This window comes from Vipera berus, assembly GCF_964194415.1.
Source record: "Vipera berus genome assembly, chromosome: 3".
Lineage (NCBI taxonomy): Eukaryota > Metazoa > Chordata > Lepidosauria > Squamata > Viperidae > Vipera > Vipera berus.
Genome location: NC_138204.1, coordinates 190,382,694 through 190,404,331, shown reverse-complemented (window position 1 = coordinate 190,404,331; position 21,638 = coordinate 190,382,694).

Sequence of the window (21,638 nt, the reverse complement as noted above, 5' to 3'; positions counted from 1 at the left end):
CTGAGTCTCTGTTGTCAGCTGTTCCCTCATGGTCCAGACCACACTACATTACAGCGGTGACGAAGGTGGGATGGATACTGCTTCATGCTGAGCTGAAGCACTAGCTGAGTCACTGGGAAGGTGAAAAGAGAAAACTTTTCCAGGGAAAATAATTCCTTCTCGCTGAAGCAGTATCCAGGACCGGGACAGCATGACACAACTCGGGCACATCCGTGAGTTTGATATCCGCTACCCTGATCACTGGGAGTCGCATTTAGGGAAGATCAAAGGCTACCTCCTGGTAAACTGAAAAACAGAAGACCGCATGAAGGTGGCGGCTTTGCTGTGCCTCAGCAGTCCGGCCGTTTACAATATATAACCCTGATCTTGTCACAACCTTATCATACCCTGACCTCGCCGACAAACTGAGCCAACATTTCATGCTGAAGAGGTCTGAACTTTTCTGGTGGCTACAGTTCATCTAGAGGAACCAGCTCCCCAGCAAATCATCGACTGACTTTGTCGCAGTGGTACGGCAAGCCACTTGCATGTGTAAATTTCCCTATCTGGAAGACTGGATTCAAGATCGAATCGTCTTCATATTGAGTGATGAGCTGCTTCAGCAAAAGATAATTGCTAAGCCAACTCTGAGCCTGTCAGAAGTCATTGATGAAATAATGGCCCAGGAGGCAATCAACCGAAAGAATACACTCCGACCCAGCAACAACTCCAGTGGATCTGTCCACCAGGAGAGTGTTGCAGACAGAGGAGGCAAAGAACCCAAAAATGAAGCAGAAATCGATGCCATATTACAAAGGCTTGAGAAATTCAAAGTCCGACATGACAAAGGTGTGAACCAAAAGAAACCAGGGACAGCCAACAAAAACTCAAGATACCCGAGCTACAGTTCCAGAGACAATGACTAAAGATGTGCCAGCTGCAGCAGCAGTCATCCAAGGGCGTCCTGCCGGTTCTGCAGCACGAAGTGCCGGTTTTGTGGTAAAACCGGGCACAGACAAGCTGTCTGCCGCAACCGCAACCACGACAACCTGAACGAACTTGACTCATCGCCAGCAGGTACAGATAACCCCCCATTCCCTGGCACTGAGCCCCCTGGGACCCTGTCACAAACAATTGTAGAAAGTATGGAAGTGGTGTGCCAGTCAACAATCCACCAGCTGCTTAAACCAAAAATCAAAATTGAGATCCGTTTGCAAGGAATTCCTTGCAAAATGGAAGTGGATTCGGGTTCATCTGTCTCAATATGACACATATTATTTATGTCTCTTATGAGACATATTTATTGATTTGTGGCCAGAGCAGGCGGTGGATTCCCTTGGAACCAACCCAAATTAAATTAGCAGATTTCCAATGCGCCCCAATTAAAATGAAGGGACAGGCCACAGTATTAGTAGGTTATAAGGGGTTCCTGGGTCACTTAGACGTATTAGTAACGGAGGGCAATTTGGTGGGGCTGGACTGGTTCGATGCCCTGGGCATTTGGCTTGGGGGAGTTAATACCATCCAGACTGGAAGCCTCAAATCTGTCTGCAAAAAATTTGCAAACATGTTCTATGGCAAACTGGGAAAATACACGGGGGCCCCCATTTAGTTAAAATTAAGACCCGATGTCCTGCTGGTAAGAATCAAGGCCAGGAGGGTTCCGTTCACTCTCAAACACAAAATTGAGAGCGAACTAGAAAAGCTAGTGAAACAGGGAATCTTGGAGCCCATGGAGAGGGGAGACTGGGAAACCCCCATTGTCACCCCTATTAAACCAAATGGGGAAATAAGAATATGCGCAGATTATAAGGCCACAGTAAACCGGGCCTTAAATCTGCATGCTTACCCGGTCCCATCGGTGAAACACGTCCTCTTGGCAATACAGTCAGGCACCATCTTTGCAAAGCTTGACTTGGCGCAGGCGTACCAGCAAATTCCAGTTGCCCATGAAACAGCTGACATTCAAACTATAGTGACACACAGAGGAGCCTTCAGAGTGAACCGCTTACAGTTTGGGATCTCCGTAGCTCCAGGGATATTCCAAGAGGTAATGGAAAGGACGCTGAAGGGTATTCCTGGAGTGTGTCCGTATTTTGATGACGTTTTAATTGCTGGGGAGTCAGAGGAAGTTTTAGCAGATAGACTGCAGGCTGTATTAAGTAGATTCCGTGCTGCTGGCCTCAAACTTAAGAAGGAAAAATGCAATATTGGAGTGGCTTCCACGGAGTTCCTAGGATTCAGGGTAGATGCTCGGGGCATCCACCCCACCGACTCCAAGGTAAAAGCAATTAAGATGGCTCCTACTCCTAAAAACAAGGCAGAACTGCAGGCTTTTCTAGGGCTGCTTAAGTTTTATCATCCATTTTTGCCCCACAAGGCAACTATTGCAGAGCCATTACATAGGTTACTGGACAAGAAAACCCCTTGGAAGCGTTCCACTATACATGACAAAAGTTTTAAGAGCCTTAAGCAATTGCTGTCCAGCAATTCAGCAGTAACTCATTTCATTGAAAAGAAGCCCATCTGTTTAGCATGCGATGTCTCTCCTTATGGTGTGGGCGCAGTACTAAGTCATTTAAAGGAAAATGGAGAACAAAAACCAATTTCTATTCCAGGACACTCTGAAAAGCTGAAAGAAATTACGCCCAGATTGATAAGGAGGCCTTGGCCCTAGTTGCAGGTGTAAAGAAATTCCATGATTACCTATATGGTAGAGAGTTTACCATCTTTACTGATCACAAGCTCTTGTTAGGATTATTTACAACGGACAAAGCAACACCACAAATTCTGTCTCCCAGGATTTTAAGATGGTCCGTGTTTCTCTCTGCCTATACATATAGATTGGTATTCAAACCAGGGAAGAAAATGTGCCATGCAGATGGGTTAAGCAGATTGCCTCTAACAGTAGGTGAGCCAGACCCAGCACCGGCAGGTCATATCTTAGACATCCAGGAACTCCCTGAATGCCCTCTCCAAGCTAAAGACATTGCTGATAGTACAGCAGCAGATAAAGTCCTAACCAGGGTGTTAGTTTGGGTAGCATCTGGGTGGCAGGAGAAAAGCCCAGGATCTGAGTTCCAGGCGTACTTCATGAGGAGGCACGAGCTGTCTTCCCATAAAGGCTGCCTGTTATGGGGAAGCAGGGTCGTGATCCCTGACAAACTAAGGAACAGAGTCCTGGAATCACTACACGAAGGGCACCCTGGCGTCGTGAGGATGAAGTCATTGGCACGAAGTTATTTGTGGTGACCAGGCCTGGACAAAGCAATAGAGGAACAAATAGCAGGTTGCTACCAGTGTCAGAGATCCCAGCCAGAACAACCACATGCTCCTGTGCATAAATGGGAGTCAACACACACTTGATGGTCTAGGGTCCACATAGATTATGCGGGGCCTTTCCAAGGTCAGCTATTCCTAGTGGTAGTGGACAGTTATTCAAAATGGTTGGAGGTGGTTCCAGTTAAGAGCATGACCACAGCCAAAACTGTACAGGTGCTAAGGGGGCTCTTTGCTACGCATGGTCTGCCGGATGTGATAGTCTCTGACAATGGCCTGCAATTCAAATCTGCTGATTTCCAGGCTTTCACCAGGGCCAACTTGATTAGGCACATCACGTCCGCCCCCTTCCACCTGTCGACCAATGGCCTTGCAGAAAGAATGGTGAGAACAACCAAGGATGCCTTGAGATGCATCATCACCAGTGATTGGCACCAAAGGTTGGCTCAATTCTTGCTTGCACAACACTCCACACCAAGCACAGCCACTGGCAAGAGCCCTGCTGAGCTGCTTTGGGGCCAGCGTCTCATTACCAAGTTGGACAGACTGCACCCTGATAGAGTGGCTGCTGAGGTAGAGCAGCCCACCCCCGCCAGGGAGTTTGACATTGGCAAACTAGCGTGGGCCAGGAACTATGGCTCTGGGGACATGTGGGCTCAAGAGGTGGTGGTTGATAAAACTGGACCATTATCATACATTATAGAGGGGGAAGGGGGCCGCCAGGTCAGAAGGCACATCGACCAACTAAGGAAGCGGGTCCTGGAAAACCAGCAACGTGAGCAAGCCCTAGCCCTCCAATCACTACCATTGCCCCTGGTCACTCCAACACCACTAAGAGCCCCTGATGTTTATCTTCCTGCTCCTCAAACTTTGGCAAGTAGGCAGAAGAGGCAAAAAGCCATTACGGACACGGAACCAGTCACAGAGACACTGGGCCAGGGTGGACAACCTTTTTTTTTTGACAACCTTTTAACCTAGCTCACGAGGAGAGTTGGGGCACAGAAGATCAGGGCCTGATGCCTGCCACGTATGAGCAGCCTATAAGGCGTTCTTACAGGACTCACAAAGCACCGGCATATCTGGAGGACTATGTAAGGTCATGAGGTCAAGGGGTGGAAGGCGATCAAGAAGTCACACACTTCAGCTGTGTCAAGTTATTATTGTGTTTATTGTTCTTATATTGGGGGAAGGGGTGTTGTGTACATAGTTGAGGTAATGTGACAGCTCGGCCACCGGCAACAGCAGGTGGCACCAGTGTGCGCTCGGATTGGCTGACCAGCATTCAGCGGGATATTCCAACATGGGGATTGGTCAAGAGCGCATCGGCTAGAGTATTTAAGGAGCTCTAAAAGGGCTCCGGGTTTGTCTTGTTCGGAACTGAAATAAAGCTGAGTTACTGAGTCTCCGTTGTCAGCTGTTCCCTCACAGTCCAGACCACACTACATTACACATAGATTACATTTTTTGATCTGCCTTGCCTTTCTCCAGGGACAAGGATCCCCAATCACTGGAGATTAGCATCATATATTAAGCCAGAATTAAATGAACCACAGTTTACTTATTTAATCCAATTTCCTTCGTTTGCCCAACACACTGAATCACAAACTGACTAACCACATTTCAGTTTCCCATACTTGGTGAACCCAGCCATTATCTTCTGTGTTGTCTTTCCAGCCTCCTTTTCTAATATTGGAATCGTCTCCTAATGTTGATAACAGCTTATATATGCTGTTAAGTATGAAGGTGGGAGAGTAGCAGATAGAAAGTTGGATAATTTATTCCAGCTGTATGTGTAACTAAATATTTAGACATTTTCAATGAAACTGCTAATGTTTAACCTCTGTAAGAATCTATAATTTGGTATGAGGAAAGAAAAGTATTAAAAAACTGCACCAGCGCCACAAGGGTCTAAAAACAGCCATCTCTTGTCTAAAGGTATAACAGGTGTCCTAGAAAGGAAGATTTTAGCACCTCTAGAACATTCTAATACACCATAACAGCAGCACATTTCTCTGGAAGAAATTTTTAGATCCAAACTCACACATTCTCATGTGAACCCAAAATCGACATCCTTACAACTTTGCTTATATGAAATGCAGGGCTCTTGTAACTGCAGTGACAGTCTAGCAGAAGAAATGTTCAGCTGTAACAACAACAACAACAACAACAACAACAACAACAACAACAACAACAACAATGTTGGAAGGGACCTTGGAGGTCATCTAGTCCAACCACTTGCTCAGGCAGTAAACTCTATACCATTTCAGACAAATGGCTGTCCAGTCTCTTCTTAAAAACCTCCAGTGTTGGAGCATTCACAGCTTCTGGAGGCAGGTTGTTCCACTGGTTAATTGTTCTAACTGTCAGGAAGTTTCTCCTTAGTTTTAGGTTGCTTCTCTCTCTGGTTAGTTTCCATCTGTTGCTTCTTGTCTTGCCTTCAGGTGCTTTGGAGAATAGGTTGACTCCCTCTTCTTTGTGGAAGCCCCTGAGATATTGGAACACTTGCTATCATGCCCCCCACCTCGTCCTTCTCTTCATTAAACTAGACATACCAAATTCCAGCAACTGTTCCTTATATGTGTTAGCTTCCAGTCCCCTAATCATCTTTGCTGCTCTTCTCTGTACTCTTTCTAGAGTCTCAATATCTTTTTTATATCATGGTGACCAAAACTGGATGCAGTATTCCAAGTGTGGCCTTACCAAGGAATTTTAAACACTTCATGTGATCTTGATTCTATCCCTCTGTTAATGCAGCTTAGCACTGTGTTGGCTTTTCTGGAAGCTGCAGCACACTGCTGGCTCATCATTTAAGTGATTGTCCACTAGGACTCCGAGATCCCTCTCACAGTTACTACTATTGAGCAAGGTACCACCTATATTATACCTGTACATTTGGTTTTTCTTGTCTAAATGTAGAACCTTATTTTTTCACCATTGAATTTCATTTTGTTAGATAGCGCCTAGTGTTCAAGTCTGTCAACATCCTTCTGTATCTTAAGCCTATCTTCTGGAGTGTTGGCTATTCCTGCCAGCTTGGTGTCACCTGAAAATTTGATGAGTTCCCCATCTATCCCCTCATCCAAATCATTGATGAAGATGTTGAAGAGCACTATGGCCTGGGGCCTCTAGGAATGTTTAGGCATTCCAGAACCTCTGTATTTTCCACAGTAATTAGTATGTCTCAACAGCCTTCCAAAAAAGAAGGTTATCTAGACCACTGAGATGGCCTCTACAGAAAAGGTACATCACAGATGCCTTCAGGAACTCAGGCAGCTCTGGCTTATGCAAGGAGGTACTACCAATCTCATGAATCCAGGTGGTCACTTCTTTATTCTTCACAACAGCCATGATAAGCAGGAGTCCAATCTATGTGTGGCAGAGAACAACTCGATAGCACCCTATCTGTTTCCTCAGAGTCCACAGGCCAAAAGGTGTCACAGGTAATATGGCCAGATAGTACCCTTCTATCATGAAAAATTCTGGCCTTGAGGATCAAAACTTTAGTAAATCTGAGTGACCGTCAGAAAAATGTGATGCAAATTGGTCTAAGAACCTAGACAGAAATCTCTATAATGATTCTTTCTTAAAAATGATTTAGTCACCCTAAACAAGGCTGCTAGACTACAGCATGCCAATGCAATAAGGGAAGAATAAACCTACTTAATTTCCTTTACTGCCGTAGTGTAGTTTGAACACCTGTACTTGGTTAAATTTATTTTTTAATCTTTCTTCATTGGCAGTCTCAGAATTATTTCAGGTGTTCAGTTTCAATAAACCAAGGCACCTAACAGGATGAACCCTCATAAAGTGGGAGCAATATTGATTATCAATTAGACTGCCAGCTCTTCACCAGGAACTGAAGCATGCCACCTATGAGAATGCTGGAAACACTGAACACCTTTTGGAAACCAATAGTATCTATTAGGCACATTACAAAAAAATAGTTCATGAATGGTTCTCAGTCATAACTTGATCATTGTGTGATTGGACCAAAACAGTGTGGTGGTGAAAATCTGTAATGGCATGTGAGAAAGACCTTAACAGATGGTGAGAAGAAATGGTCATATGGAAGTGATCAGATGAACCATGGAAAAGGTCAGATACGAGACACCAACACTCCCTTATCTGACTCTTCCCTAGACAGCATTTCTTTGCCTTATCCCTGCAGGTCTTTCTAATGTACCATTACAAAATCCCTCCATCTCCTTAACACACAACATCCACTCAGAGACTTAAAGTTCATACCTTCAGACCTTGCAGCTGCCAAAAAAGCCAACACAGTGCTAGGCTGCATTAACAAAGGGATAGAGTCAAGATCAAATGAAGTATTAATACCACTTTACAATGCCTTGGTAATGCTATACTTGGAATACTGCATCCAGTTTTGGTCACCATGATGTAAAAAAATGTTGAGACTCTATGAAGAGTGCAGAGAAGAATAACAAAGATAATCAGGGTTGTTGTTGTTAGTTGTGAAGTCATGTCCGACTGATTGCGACCCCATGAACAATGTTCCTCAGGCCTTCCTGTCCTCTACCATCTTCTGGAGTCCATTTAAGCTCATGCCATGTGCTTCAGTGACTTCATCCAGCCACTTCATTCTCTGTCGTCCCCATCTTCTCTTGCCCTCAACCTTTCACAGCATTAGGCTCTTCTCCAGTGAGTCCTTCCTTCTCATTAGGTGGCCAAAGTATTTGAGTTTCAACTTCAGGATCTGGCCTTCTAAAGAGCAGTCAGGGTTGATCTCCTCTAGGACTGACTGGTTTGATCGCCTTGCAGTCCAAGGGACTTGCAGGAGTCTTCTCCAGCACCACAGTTCAAAGGCTAAAACATATAAGGAATGGTTGCTGGAATTGGGTATGTCTAGTTTAATGAAGAGAAAGGCTAGGGTGTGACATGATAGTAGTGTTCAAATATCTCAGGTGTTGCCACAAAGAAGAGGTAGTCAAGCTATTCTCCAAAGCACCTGAAGGCAGGACAAGAAGCAATGGATGTAAACTAACCAATGAGAGAAGCAACCTAGAATTAAGGAGAAATTTCCTGACAGAACAATTAATCAGTGGAACAACCTGCCTACAGAAGTTGTGAATGCTCCAACACTGAAAGTTTTTAAGAAGAGCCTGGACAACCATTTGAGCAAGGGATTGGACTAGAAGACCTCAAAGTTTCCTTCCAACTCTATTATTGTTATTGTTATTATATGTATTGGACCTGAGATTACCTGAAATAAGCCCATGGATGCCATTAGATTCCTAGACCTAATTGGAGCTGTTCCCAGAGTATGGAATTTCAAATCCCCCAGCACTAAAAGTAGGAGTTCTCCACCAGCAGCCCGAAGACTAATTCCAGAAATCTGGAGAGGGATCTCCCTAGGTAGAAGGACACCCTTGCATTAGCAAGATGACAAGTTTTGCCCTCTTAGAAGCAGAATCCCTGATCATGAAAAGTGTCTTTCACAATCAAGAGTGCCACCATCTGACTCTGGCATCAAGCCTGCTTACAGATTTGATCCACAGCTTTGCCTTCATGTCATTTTTAAACAATGCATGCAATTACAAATCACTTAACAGGAAAAAAAGGAATAGAATATAAATTTGAAAATTAAATCCATATTTATTTTTTTCTTTAAAATGCACACTTATACATTTGTAGACCTTATTCCTAAAACCTGATTAGATTCATGCCACCTCTGATCAATAAATAGCTTCATTTTGAGGAGGAGTACTTTTTCCCTTCCCAAAATCGATTACTTCTAGAATTTATAGTTTGGCTTAAATTTGGCTTTTAGAATCAATACATAACATTTACATCATGCATGTTGTGGAAGCAATGTGAACACCCATACATTGTACTAAGCAATAGTTCATTTAAGTAAGGTTTATTGGATAAGCTTCATTTGATTTGTTTCACATAACTCAGTAATTTACAACCTATGCTTTATAAAACATAGTGGTTGGATTTATACAAAATACATTGTGGTTTAGCCTTACAGTATTGTTTGTTGGTTTTGCTAATTGTCCAGAATGTATTGATTGCAGTAGGTAGAAATCTAACAAATAAATAAATAAGTAAATAAAGCCAAAATGTGTTATGTGGGATTTTATTCTCAAAAAAAAAAAGCCTGCAGAGGACTGCTGTCTCTCCAAGCTTGACTTATTTACTGTTTTATGTCTTTGTTCAACATTAAAAGGTTAAAAAAAAGAAGGTAAGCCTTGTTTGGTTTACCAATTAGATGAATGATACATGATTTGTAACTACATGGGAAAGAATAGCATTGATATTTTTTCCCTCATATGATATGTCTTTCCATGCAGCCTTCTTCACAGTTTTCAGTATTGTGATTTTAGGTTATAACAAGGTGTTAACAAGAAAAACATGTTTTCACTAAAGCTATATACAAAGTGTACCTCTTGCCCTGAGTCCTTCTGTGTGTTTATTTTTCCCCCTAAAGGAAGTCTGTTTCTGGAATGAATAAACAAACTTTTAAGTGTGCATGTGCGTGAGAGCTGGATGGAAAAATTCTTCCAAATGTGTCTTGTTTTCCTTATTCTATCCCACAGCCCCAAATGCAACTGGCACAGAACAGCTGACCAGATTTCTTCAACAGGAGCCACTTACATGTTTTTTGCCATTTATCTATGCTAGTCCAGGATGTCTGAAGGACCATTTAGTTTCTCAGAAATATATATGAGAAGGAAATACTATTTGTGCATATGCTGTCCCCTGAGCAGCATCTACAGAATATTTCAGCATCTCCAAGGCTGAGATAATGTCTAATATGAAAACTTCAAGTACAGCATGCTTAGCTGGAGTTTTTTTATTTCTGCATTATTGCAAAGATGAGTAGCCCTATTTCAAATCCCTGCAACTCTCCTTCCACTCATATTGCACAATAAAAAGTCAGTGGAATACATACATGCATACATACATACATACATACATATTTCTGGAGAACACAAAAGAATTACTGTATAACTGATCTAAGGCTCCACTAGGAAAGTAATTCATCTGTTTTCTTTTTAAAAAGAATAAACCAAACGTTACAAAAAATGGGGATGGTGTGTGATGAAAAAGACCTATGTATTATCAAACTAAGGGACGCGGTGGCTCAGTGGGTTAGGACGTTGAGCCTGTCGATCAGAAGGTCGGCAGTTTGGCGGGTTGAATCCCAAGTGCTGTGTAACAGAGTGAGCACCTATTACTCGTCCCAGCTTTTGCCAACCTAGCAGTTCGAAAGCACGTAAAAATGCAAGTAGAAAAATAGGGACCACTACGGTGGGAAGGTAACAGTGTTCTGTGTGCCTTTGGCGTCTAGTCATGCCGGCCACATGACCATGGAGACGTCCTCGGACAAGCGCTGACTCTTCGGCTTTGAAATGGAGATGAGCACCAGCCCCTAGAGTCGGAAACGACTAGCACGCATGTGCGGGGGAACCTTTACCTTTATTATCAAACTAAGCCTATCAAACCTATGTTTAACTGTAAGACTCCTGAACTGTGGCTGAACTTTACAGTAAGGCTACATCAATTTTCTCTGCCTCTTTGCTAACATCTAGCAGTCATCTTGATTTTTGTAGCCTAGATAGGGTACAGGTTTTTTAAAATAGAAGACAACAAAAATGTTACTCACTCGTCTTGACTAAATCACAATCTGCATTATGCTTTCATATGAATACATGAAACCCTTCCCCACTGCCCTTCATAATCTCAACCATTTTGGACTATTCCAACCTTTTACTGAAGGTCTACATCATAGATACCCCAAGGCATCAATAAAACTTGGAGTTTCCAAGTCTGTTGGGATTACATCTCCCAAAGTGTCAAGTCATCAATATTCAGTTAACCTACTGGCTAAACATTCTGGGAATTGAAGTGCAGGTCTCTTAAGATTTACCTGAATTTGTGAATGAAGTTGAATTAGCATGACAAAATTAAATATTCAAAAATTCATGGTTGGTTAATTTATTAGAGACTTTGTTAGAATTTATCAGATTGTTAGAAAATAGTGATTACATTTTCCAGGTTTCTTCATCAGTCATCATGCTCAGCAATCTGTAGCAAAGTTGCTTGATAGTGAGATGGGTGGCATATAATTTAACAAACAAACAACAAAATGCTGAACGAAAAGGATGCTGTTTGACTCCATTCTAAATAAAAATTACAATGCATTTTAGACTCAAAATCAGTTCTTACTGTAATGGATTGCATCTTCCACAATGGGTTCTTAAGGAAGTTGGCAAAAGAAATGATATAAATTCGAACAAGATGTTCGATATTACTCTTGTTACAAAAGTAATTCAGATGGCAATAGATGCAGCATTAATGTTTTGAAACACATTTTTTCCAGATCTGAGGATTAACACCAGTTCCCCATGTGGCCTATGATTTGTAGCCCAGCCAGGTGCTGCTTCTCTTAATATGAATAAAACTAGTTTAGTTGGATCAAAGATCAGGTCCAAACTGGCCTGAAGGTACAGTTAGAGGCCACCAGGATAATGAGACACTGTCTGTATGCAAAATAAAAAAAATGATCATGTGTTGTTGTGGTTTCCTTTTTCCCCCCTTGTGTATGGCCATTTGTCAAGCACAATTGGTGTACATATGGACAGAGGACAATCTTCACAATAATCTATATCACAGAGACCAAAAATAGAACAAGAGCAAAAGGCTAAGCTATAAATGCTGGCTTTAGAGGACAAATTAAAAACATTTGTTGTAGCAAACCGATGCATTAATTAAGAGCTTTATAGCACATTCTGGCCTAGAGTGATAAAAAGTCAATTTGCAGCCTTTTTTTTTAATCCGCTTCTCTTCAAAGCTCTGCAAATGTTGAGAGAAATTTGGATATTTAAAAAAAATTAAGAAAGAATCTTTTATTAGAAACCTGTTGAGAAAAATTACTGGAAGCAGCCTTCTTCTGTTTGTAAATTTCCAGTTCCTTTTATTCCTCATCTCTATCCTGGATCATGATTGAAATCATGTATATCATACAGCAACTGAAGAAAACAGCAGATAATGTGATCAAAGAGAACATATAGGAGAAATTAATGAATTGGAGATGTTTAAAGTCTCTGCCATTATTTCATCTCAGTTGCTATTAAGACTCAGATTCTAGCATGGTACAAGCAAAATCATATGTAATATAGGAAGGATGGAATATAAGATTTTAAGGTATTAGTATTTCAGGTTTTCAAGTCAACTTGAAAGGATGTTGACCTGAAGAGGGAAGGCAGGGGAAACCTACAAACACAAATGTCAGTGGAATTTATTATGAAACAATACACAAGTTCACCTGTCAATCCTAATTGGCATCAGAAACCTAACAAAGATTTCACCTGGATAGTACTTAGGTGAATACCAGAAAATTCCAGGCTGTTCTGGAAAGAAAAAGACAAGTGCTATATTTTCATGAAGACAAATAGACGGGTGCAGTCACCAGGAGTGGAGTGTCAGTTAAAGATATTTCTTAATATTCATTGTTTCTGGTTTATCTGCAGCCAGAGAATCTCAGCCAAAACCAAAACCATTCACACTACTTGGTAAATTTGCTTATTCCAAGTAAAATACTTTATCCTAGCTACTTTGTGCTGGATCTGCCTAAAGTTTCATTAAACAAATTGCATTGTGGCTAAAGGATATTTTAGCAGTCCAGAATGCCAAATTAATGTCATCTACCAACATATTTTTTGCACATTGCAAGTCTAGGAAATGGCAGAGGACTTGATATTTGATTGTTCCAGTCTTGAAACAGGACAGTTTTAATCTAGGTCTGATAAATATTGCCCAGCTTTTATGAGCTACCTGAAACATAAGATATGAGTACAAGAAACCAAGAAGCATTGGAGATATCTAAAAGTATTCAGGGCATCACAATTACCCATCCAGATCTTATACTAAGATCTTCCATCATGTGCAACCTTAAGTTTCCCCATTTATCCAAGTAAATTGGGAAAAAGGAGCCCACATTGGTTGAAGGGTCTTCATTCATGCCCACTAGATTAGATTTTCAGCTGGACATTTAAATACCTTTTGTGTGATTTGACTAATGACATAAGGGCAGATTAAGGGCAGATGTTACCTTTCAGAAGATCTGCCTATATTAAAGACAAATGTTGCCTTCAAGAACATTCCAACAACTCAATCCTAGTTAAAACAAACCATTATTGGCCCATATGGATCACTTACTTCTACTCCCTTTTCAAAGAAAAATCCAAAATCTGACATTGTCAAGTGGGAAAAAGTGGCCAATCTAGTTTAAAGATACTTGAAGGAAAAATTTTGAAGTAGCCTTGGACATCAAGAGTCTGAGAAAACCCATTGGTCATTTGGTCAAAATCATTCGTTAAAGTTGAGAAGTATTGTTTTTAATTGTATTATAGTGATTAACATTTCTTTGTGCATGAACAGTGTGTAAAAATGGTTCCCTTTCTTCATTTTTTTGGTAGAAGGGTTTACTCTTTAGTGCCCTATAAGTGGTCACCTTATTAACAGCACTTTTCTTTTTTGAAACAGATATCACAGATTGACATATAATTCAGAAAGGACAAGCACAATGTTTACAGTTTTGGCAAGAGGGAATACTGGATAGATCTTTACCTGTTAATATATGTTCAGTGGCATGCTGCTTTAAAAGAGACTGAGATTTCTTCTCGCAGAGACATTAATCTCTTTATAGATGAATTATTCAAACATGAAAAAAATGTCTTTGGATGTTGAGAACTAAATAAAAGATGATACATGAAACAATGAAGGTACACTACATTAAGACATATCAGCTATGTGTACACTGTCAAGGATATAAACAAAATGACACATTACTTTAAAAATATTGAAATGGTAACATCATTTGTAGCAGGTGGGAATTGTAAGGGTGAGATATAATTTCTCACTTTTAGAGGCTTCAAGAAAAGGGGACCATTATCTTTTAACAGAAGTTTCAATTGCTTCTTCTCATCCATGGGTCAGGGCAAGGAGAGGGGATGATGAAGTGAGCTTTGTGCCTTCATAACAGAGGCTCTCCCAAAAGGAGTGGAATTTGTGTTACAACATCACAACACTCATCATCTTTTCAATTTTCTTCTTTATTAATACATTACATTGTTTATATACAATGATATTTGGGCAGTATTGAATGAGTGTGTGTGTGTGAATTTTTTAAAAGAACGACTTATCAATATTAATTACTTTAAGTTGTCTATATTAATGAGCGTTAAATTATTTGACTTTTTTATCCAGGGTTGAATACAGCAGTAAAAAACCATTACCCTTTGCACCAAGTAATTTATTGTACAGTAAAGTTTCCAGCCTTAAGCTGATTATTTAGTACTAAAATGTCCATTATATTGTATTGTTAATTTTGTTTCATCATCTTTAAAAAAACATAAGCAATATATCAAATCCACCATGCAAATGATAGGTGACAACAGACCAGTGTTTTTCCTGGATGATGCCCACATAACTAGAAAGATGATGGGGCATTTATATACATAGAAATGTCCTCAGGGAAAGTTTAAAAAAACTTACCTAGAGTATTCATTCAGCTTGTTTCTAAAAAAATATATGCAAGGACCATCTTATATGATTTCCTTATAAACTAGAGATTTAATGGATTCAACATATTTTGTTATCTATTTTTATTTACAGAAGAAATCATTAGCTTTTTTTTAATCCCTCCCCCCCTCCCCCAGTGAGATATAAGTAAATAAGTAAGGCACATCTGCTATATTGGCTAAGTGGTATATGGAACAGAAACTCAGCAGCAACTGGGATTTTTAACATTGTGTTGTGTATGACATTAGAAAAAATAAACAGGCAAATTAAGAATTCTGTCATCACATAGACAAACACATACGTGCTGGGTATCAGCTATCATCTTTTTTCAAGATTTTATAATCAATACTTTTCTTCTGGACTAAGTTCTATTGATTGTCTCCCAGCCCAAATTACCTTGCAGTAATATTGTAGTGGAGATGGGGGAGAGGAACAAGTTTTGCTTTGCTTTTAAATATAGGATCATTTTAACTAAAAATATGACTAAATACTAAACTGGTAAGAATTATGGGAACTCAGTTGAATCTTCATTTCCAGTTGACTTCTGAAACATAAGCAAGACATTAGTAAAGGGTGGCATTTTTTATTTATTACATTTATATCCCACTTTTCACTCAGGACTCACTAAATTTCCTTCCTTCTATGTTTTTGCAAAACAATCACCTTGTGAGTTCTGTTGGGCTGAGGGAAAGAAGGATTGCCCCAAGAACACTCAGTGAGCTTCTATGATTGAGGGTGGACTAAAATCAGATTCTCTTTGCTCCCAATTCAATTCCTTCACTACTATACCATTTTGCCCTTTTGCATCCATGAAATCTTTTTGCTTGTACTCTGTCATTGTTTATACCACCTCTCATTCAGTTGGATGAAAAGAGCATTAGCATTAGAAACCACAGCTTCAGAGAAATTTTCATATCTGATGCAGTCTGTTGTTTAACCATATTATTTATAATAAAGTCACAATTGTATATGGATCTCTTGTCTTTCATTATATAGCCATATCTTATCTGGTCATGATTGCCTTGCCTTCATATGCTTTTAATTAAGCCCCAAGTGAAGCCAGTGACCTAGACACTATTTAGAGTTGTTTAATGGCAGCAGGTTGTAAATCTAATAAATAAATACAAGAACTCCTCCCACTGGGCTTTATTTTACGTTAATGCTAAGGGCATTGTCCTTTATCAAGTTGTTGGAGATGGTCTCCTTTGATAGGAGAAATATTCCATCCAATTTCTTTCTTGCAGTTTGGGTGAAATTTGAAAGACCTTTTGGGACCATCTGAAATGGTCTGCCATGTTCTCTTATAACCAAAGGATATTAGAGTTTTTTGGGGAGCCACGTTAAGGAGGGTCAGCAAATGAGATGAGAAACACTTTCAGTTGCAGCCTTGCCTTTACAATTTCTAACAGACATATGTTCAGTCAAAACAACTGGATAATTATTTTTGTGTGTTCTTAAATGCAGGTATTGTACTTGGCATCATACCAAGTAACTATGTATATACTTTACAATTATATTTTCAGGTTCATAGCAGGGAATTTGAAAAGGGGTAGACAGGTCTTCAGGAAGCCTATGTCTCACAGGGATATCCACAAGGTAGTCAAAAAATCAAAATGATGCCTGCAACCAGGCAATCACAGTCCCACCCACCACAAACAAAAAGACACAGGACTTTATGATGATTTCCATTTTGACTGTTCAGCATGTTCCCTCATCTTTCTTTCTTACCTGTTTATTGGAAGAAAAAAGCTTTTTCATGTGGGGACTTTTCACCATGAAAGATGAAAATATGCTACTTTTAGTAGATTAATCAACAGAACACTGTTTTTCTTGAAATTCTTCTCCAAGATGTAGGGAAGCAAGAGTGCACAATCATTAGAGAAAAACAATACAGGAACATCAAGTAATCCTAATCAGCATTATTAAAAATGCTGCTGGAACTGTCATGAATAAATGTATCATGTATATCAATAAAGTATCATGAATAAATAACATTACTTTCACTGCAAACCCCTTACAAAGTCTTCAGCTTCCTATTTCAAAAACAAGAGATAAGGCAAGGCAAGATAAGATAAGATAAGATGGATGAGGTGAGGTGAGGTGAGATAAGGGAAAAAGGGAGGGAGGGAGGGAGGAACGGAGGAGGGAGGGAGGGAGGGAGGGAGGGAGGGAGGGAGGAAGGAAGGAAGGAAGGAAGGAAGGAAGGAAGGAAGGAAGGAAGGAAGGAAGAGGCAACTTGGTTGGAGATGCCCCACTTCATGCAGTTCTGCTTCAATCCTGGATCCATTGAGACTTGGGCTCAAAGAAGAAAGCAATGTTGTGTTCTTTTTTTGTCACAGACAGGGCTTTATTGTTAATCCAAGTTAACATTGGTATTCTTGAATTGTGAACTCTTAGGCAAGTATCCCCTCCTTGTGTGTTGCAAACAGCCATTTCCAGTGGGGAAAACAGGACAAAGCAGAGTGGAGGGAAATATTTTCCTTTGCTATATTTCCAGTCTGAATTAGACCATGGCAGGGTCCCTGCTGGAAAGCTCTTTTAAGGATTATGTATGAATAGAAAAGCAACTAACTTACCTCTGTTCCTAAATGCTAAAGCTGTTGCACATAAAAAACAGAGGAGCTCTGATCGACTATCACAGCCACCATTTTGACAGTTTTGCTGTATTGTTGTCTGTGGACTCCCCCACTAAATGAAAGCACGGGATAAATTGAGCCTGGTTTGTTCTCAGTCTTTTAAGTGGCTACAGACTACTAGCAAAAGTGGCATTTAATCACAAGGCAGGGAGGCATCGAGAAATATTTTCCCTTTTGCATTTGAACATCCGAGAAGGGACAGGAAAGGAGAAAGGGAAAAAGAAAAGACAAACAAAAAGAAGGAAAGAGGGAAAGGAAGAAGAAGGAAAGAAGAAGGAAGAAGAAAAGAAGAAGAAGAAAAGAGGGCAAGGAAGGAAGGAAGGAAAGAAGGAAGGAAGGAGGGAGGGAGGGAAGGAAGGAAGAAAGGAAAATTATAATGAGCGGGAGAAAGGGTCTGAGGGAAGTCCTGCCTTAGCAGTTGGCCATAAGCAGCCCTGCTGCCCTTTTGCCATCCCCTTGTCTCCTCCTCCTGACCTCTCCTGGTGGTCTCCCATCCTATCACTGAGGATGCTTTGGCTACAAAGCTGGGTCTTCTCACAGGGAGAGGGAGTAGGCCTCCCTCTGACCCACACATTTTGCCCTTCCACACAACCTGGCCAGGGAGAGCAAGCCAATCAGCAGCAGCCTTGAGGAGGAGGTAAGCACAGCCGGACACCCCCTTGGGAAAGACTGGACTTGTTGCTTGCCCTCCACTACCCCGGGCTCCACACAGCCTGGATCACTGGGGGTCCTCTGCATGGCCTAAGAGGGACAGCAAGGCTCCTCTGGTGGACAAGAGTATAGTGCTCACCCTGGTATTGCCTTCCTCAGCTGGAGACAATGGATCTTCCCCAGCCCCTCCCAGACCAGAACAGGTTCCCCCCCCCCGACATGAACAACACTGAGCTGGCCATGCCCACCCTTACTATGCCCATCTCGGCCACAGCTACCCCAGCCCCCCAAAGTCAAACACAACCCTGATGCGGCCCTCAATGAAATCGAGTTTGACACCCCTGCTCTTGATCATCCCTCTGTAGAAAGTGGTAAGGACAAGGGAAGGATGATGTGCTTTTCTCATGTGACACAGAAAATGCAGGTGCTGCTGTTCCTGCTTCACCAGTGTCTCACTGTTGAGAGACCAAGCTAATCTACTTGTTAGCTGCATACCCAGAAACTTGATGCTGCTAACCACCTCCACTGGAGAATCATTAATACACAGAGGTGTGTGGTTGTGCCTGCCTTTGCAAACAGTATCTTCAGAGGAGAGACTCATCCTTAGCTACATCACCAACTAAGGCCAAATTGTTAACAAGGGCAAATTTGTGCTATGCATGTATGCTTCAAAACAAGTAATGAACAAAATTAAAAATTTGTAGTTATTAAGACTAAACTCATCTTACAATACATTTGGCAAGTATATTTTCATATTTTAAGAATTAGGTGATACTTCTTCATCTTTGTCTGTTTACCCTGTCATAACATTGCACACATTTCTGCTCAGAGTATACATGAAAAAGGTTTATATTAATAAGTAACATAATACTTATAGTATAAGCTTTACAACTGTCCCTTTATTTGGGGGAACATAAAGTATGCCACAGATTAGGAGAAGTTTACATCTTTTCTTCCTCATAAAACAAGATAAAGAAAGACATTCCAAAGGTGAACTGACTTCTGATGACTACAAGGTCACATCCATGAAATTTTCTTTTCTGGTGTGCCCAAGATCATCTGGCTGGGGGAGTGAGAATAGGATATAAAAATGAGGATGGTAACTGCAACTGGGCAGCTGAAGCCTTGATCCCTTTATATTGCATATAAAAAAGTGGTTGGACTTGAGTCATACAATGCCGTCTTGATTTTTTTTTTACTTCTCATGGCCACTCCTGGATTTGATTTTCCTCCTTTTTTAAAAAAGTAGACACCCAGGGACATAATTTTGGAAACTAAGTGAATTAGAGAGAAATATTAAACTTTCCTATCTCATTCAGACTGGGATTCTGCCAAGTGTCTTTGGAGCATTGACAATCCCATGGCCAATGGTGACCCATTAATTAGGGACCTTATGAGTTCCCAGAGGAACACCATTGGGAGGACGACCCACAGACACAGAAAGGTAGGATATTAATCAAATTAATAAAGGTGAATAAACATAAATGCTAGAATTAAAAATACTAGCAGCCGGGTTTCAATGTTGAATCACCACCATAATTTAATTTAACCAATCTTTTAAGAAGAAAGTTTCCTTTATCCTTATAAGGAATTAGTATAGGGAACATCCAAAGAGATACAGTCAGAAGTGTTCTCTTCTGGAGAGAGATATTTTTGTTTTTATGAATGTACAGGATTGTAAAAACCTTTGTGTGCAAGCAAAAGGACATTTGTAGAACGATTTTTTGTTTAAATTTTGCATATCACAGTACATGTAAATCCAAAAATGAACAGTTCCCCAATCACCAACTTAATGAAATATCACTAACAGGGGAAAAAATCAACATTTTAAATTGTGGTTCAACCCATTCAAAACCTCCTTTCTTTTGATTCCAGGCTGCTTAACTGACAAGGTGCATAACAGACCTGTGTCACTATACTTATTGTGGTAATCAGTGTACAGATCAAGTGTGTTTTATTTGTAACCTTGATTTTTTTTCCCCTTTCACACGAATGTGAAGTTTTGTCATAGCTAATAATTGATCTGACAAAAATGTTCACAGTTACTTGAAGGATGCCTTTGGTTACCAAGACAGATTTTAAAAAATAATGAGTCTTTTTCCTGTGGGGGATTGTGAACTGGTAATTAGCATCTATGACCCAATATTCTCAGCAAATAAGAGTAATAGCAGTAATTTCTAGCTTTATGTCGAGCGGTACTCTAATATTACCAGCACTTCTGTTGCATTTGTAATTAACTGCAAGCAATTATTACAGTCAAAAAATATATCCTAATGCTCCTAGGTAATAAAACAAAAATTGAAATGATGTTTGTAAAATTCATATGTTCCATGCTGGGTATACTGATTTCATTCAGAGTGTTGTGATTATAGACATAACTATTTATTAAAATCCTCTTTTATGTCTCTGCACATGTGTATCATTCCTAATGTTTATGGCAACTATATTCTCCTCATTTTAATTCAGGGGAGTTTCAGCCCCTGATGAGTTTTAATTAATATTTTGATTTTCAGGTTGCTATGGAATTCAAATGCTGGACATTGGGCTGTTGCATAAAACATGGCAGGCATTTATTAAAAGGGGTTTTAGCCCTGGAATTAAATGTTTTGCTTTTAGTCTAAGAACATGATGGACTTCAAACTACAAGTTGAGTCAAAATTGGCACATTTTACAGACAGGGTTACTTGGAAGGATTTTAATGTATGGAGGATTTGCTATTACTAAACAAAATACATTCTGATTTTAGATTTTCTTGCATTTTTTAGGAATAAACTGGAAGAACAAGCAAAGGAAAATGTAATATTGTGCAGAACATATAATTTTTTACAATTATAGGCTTTTAGTGAGGGTCCCCAAAACAAGCGAAACAACCAAACAAAAGTCCTATTATAGTCACCTAGAATCCACTGTGTCTTAGCGCAAATCAATAAAATATGAATCTGCAAAATGTTGTAAATAGATATTATATAGATATTAAGATTTGGGAAAGGTCACTTCAATATTAGTTGATTGGGAAAGAAATTAGTATAGTGTAGTGATTTTTTTTTAACCAAAGTAGTAATTGCCAAAAAGAAAGGCAATAATGTTGATAAATACCATAATTGGTAAACAATTGATAGCCTTAATATTGTGTTAGATCCATCATTTCTTCAACGGGCTGCTTTGAGCATATCCCAAACATTAACATACAGTATTGTGGTTATAATATTCTTCATATTTATGTATATTTAAAATTACCATCAGCTCAAAATAGTAATTACCACCTTGAGATGCCTCAAATGAATTAAAAATAAATGTTGCAGTATATAATATCTGTCTGTCTGTCTATCTATCTATCCATCAATCATCTATCATCAGCTCATTGATAGTTAGTGACAAGTTTCATTACAATTTTATTAATATTTATAATATTTATATTGAATATAATATTAAATATCGAACCCATCAATATTTCTTCAGGAGAAGGGTGATTATTTGATACTGTTGCATTGTTCACCTTCTGGGCTTTTAGAATAAATTCCTACATCAGTACATTTCAGTATA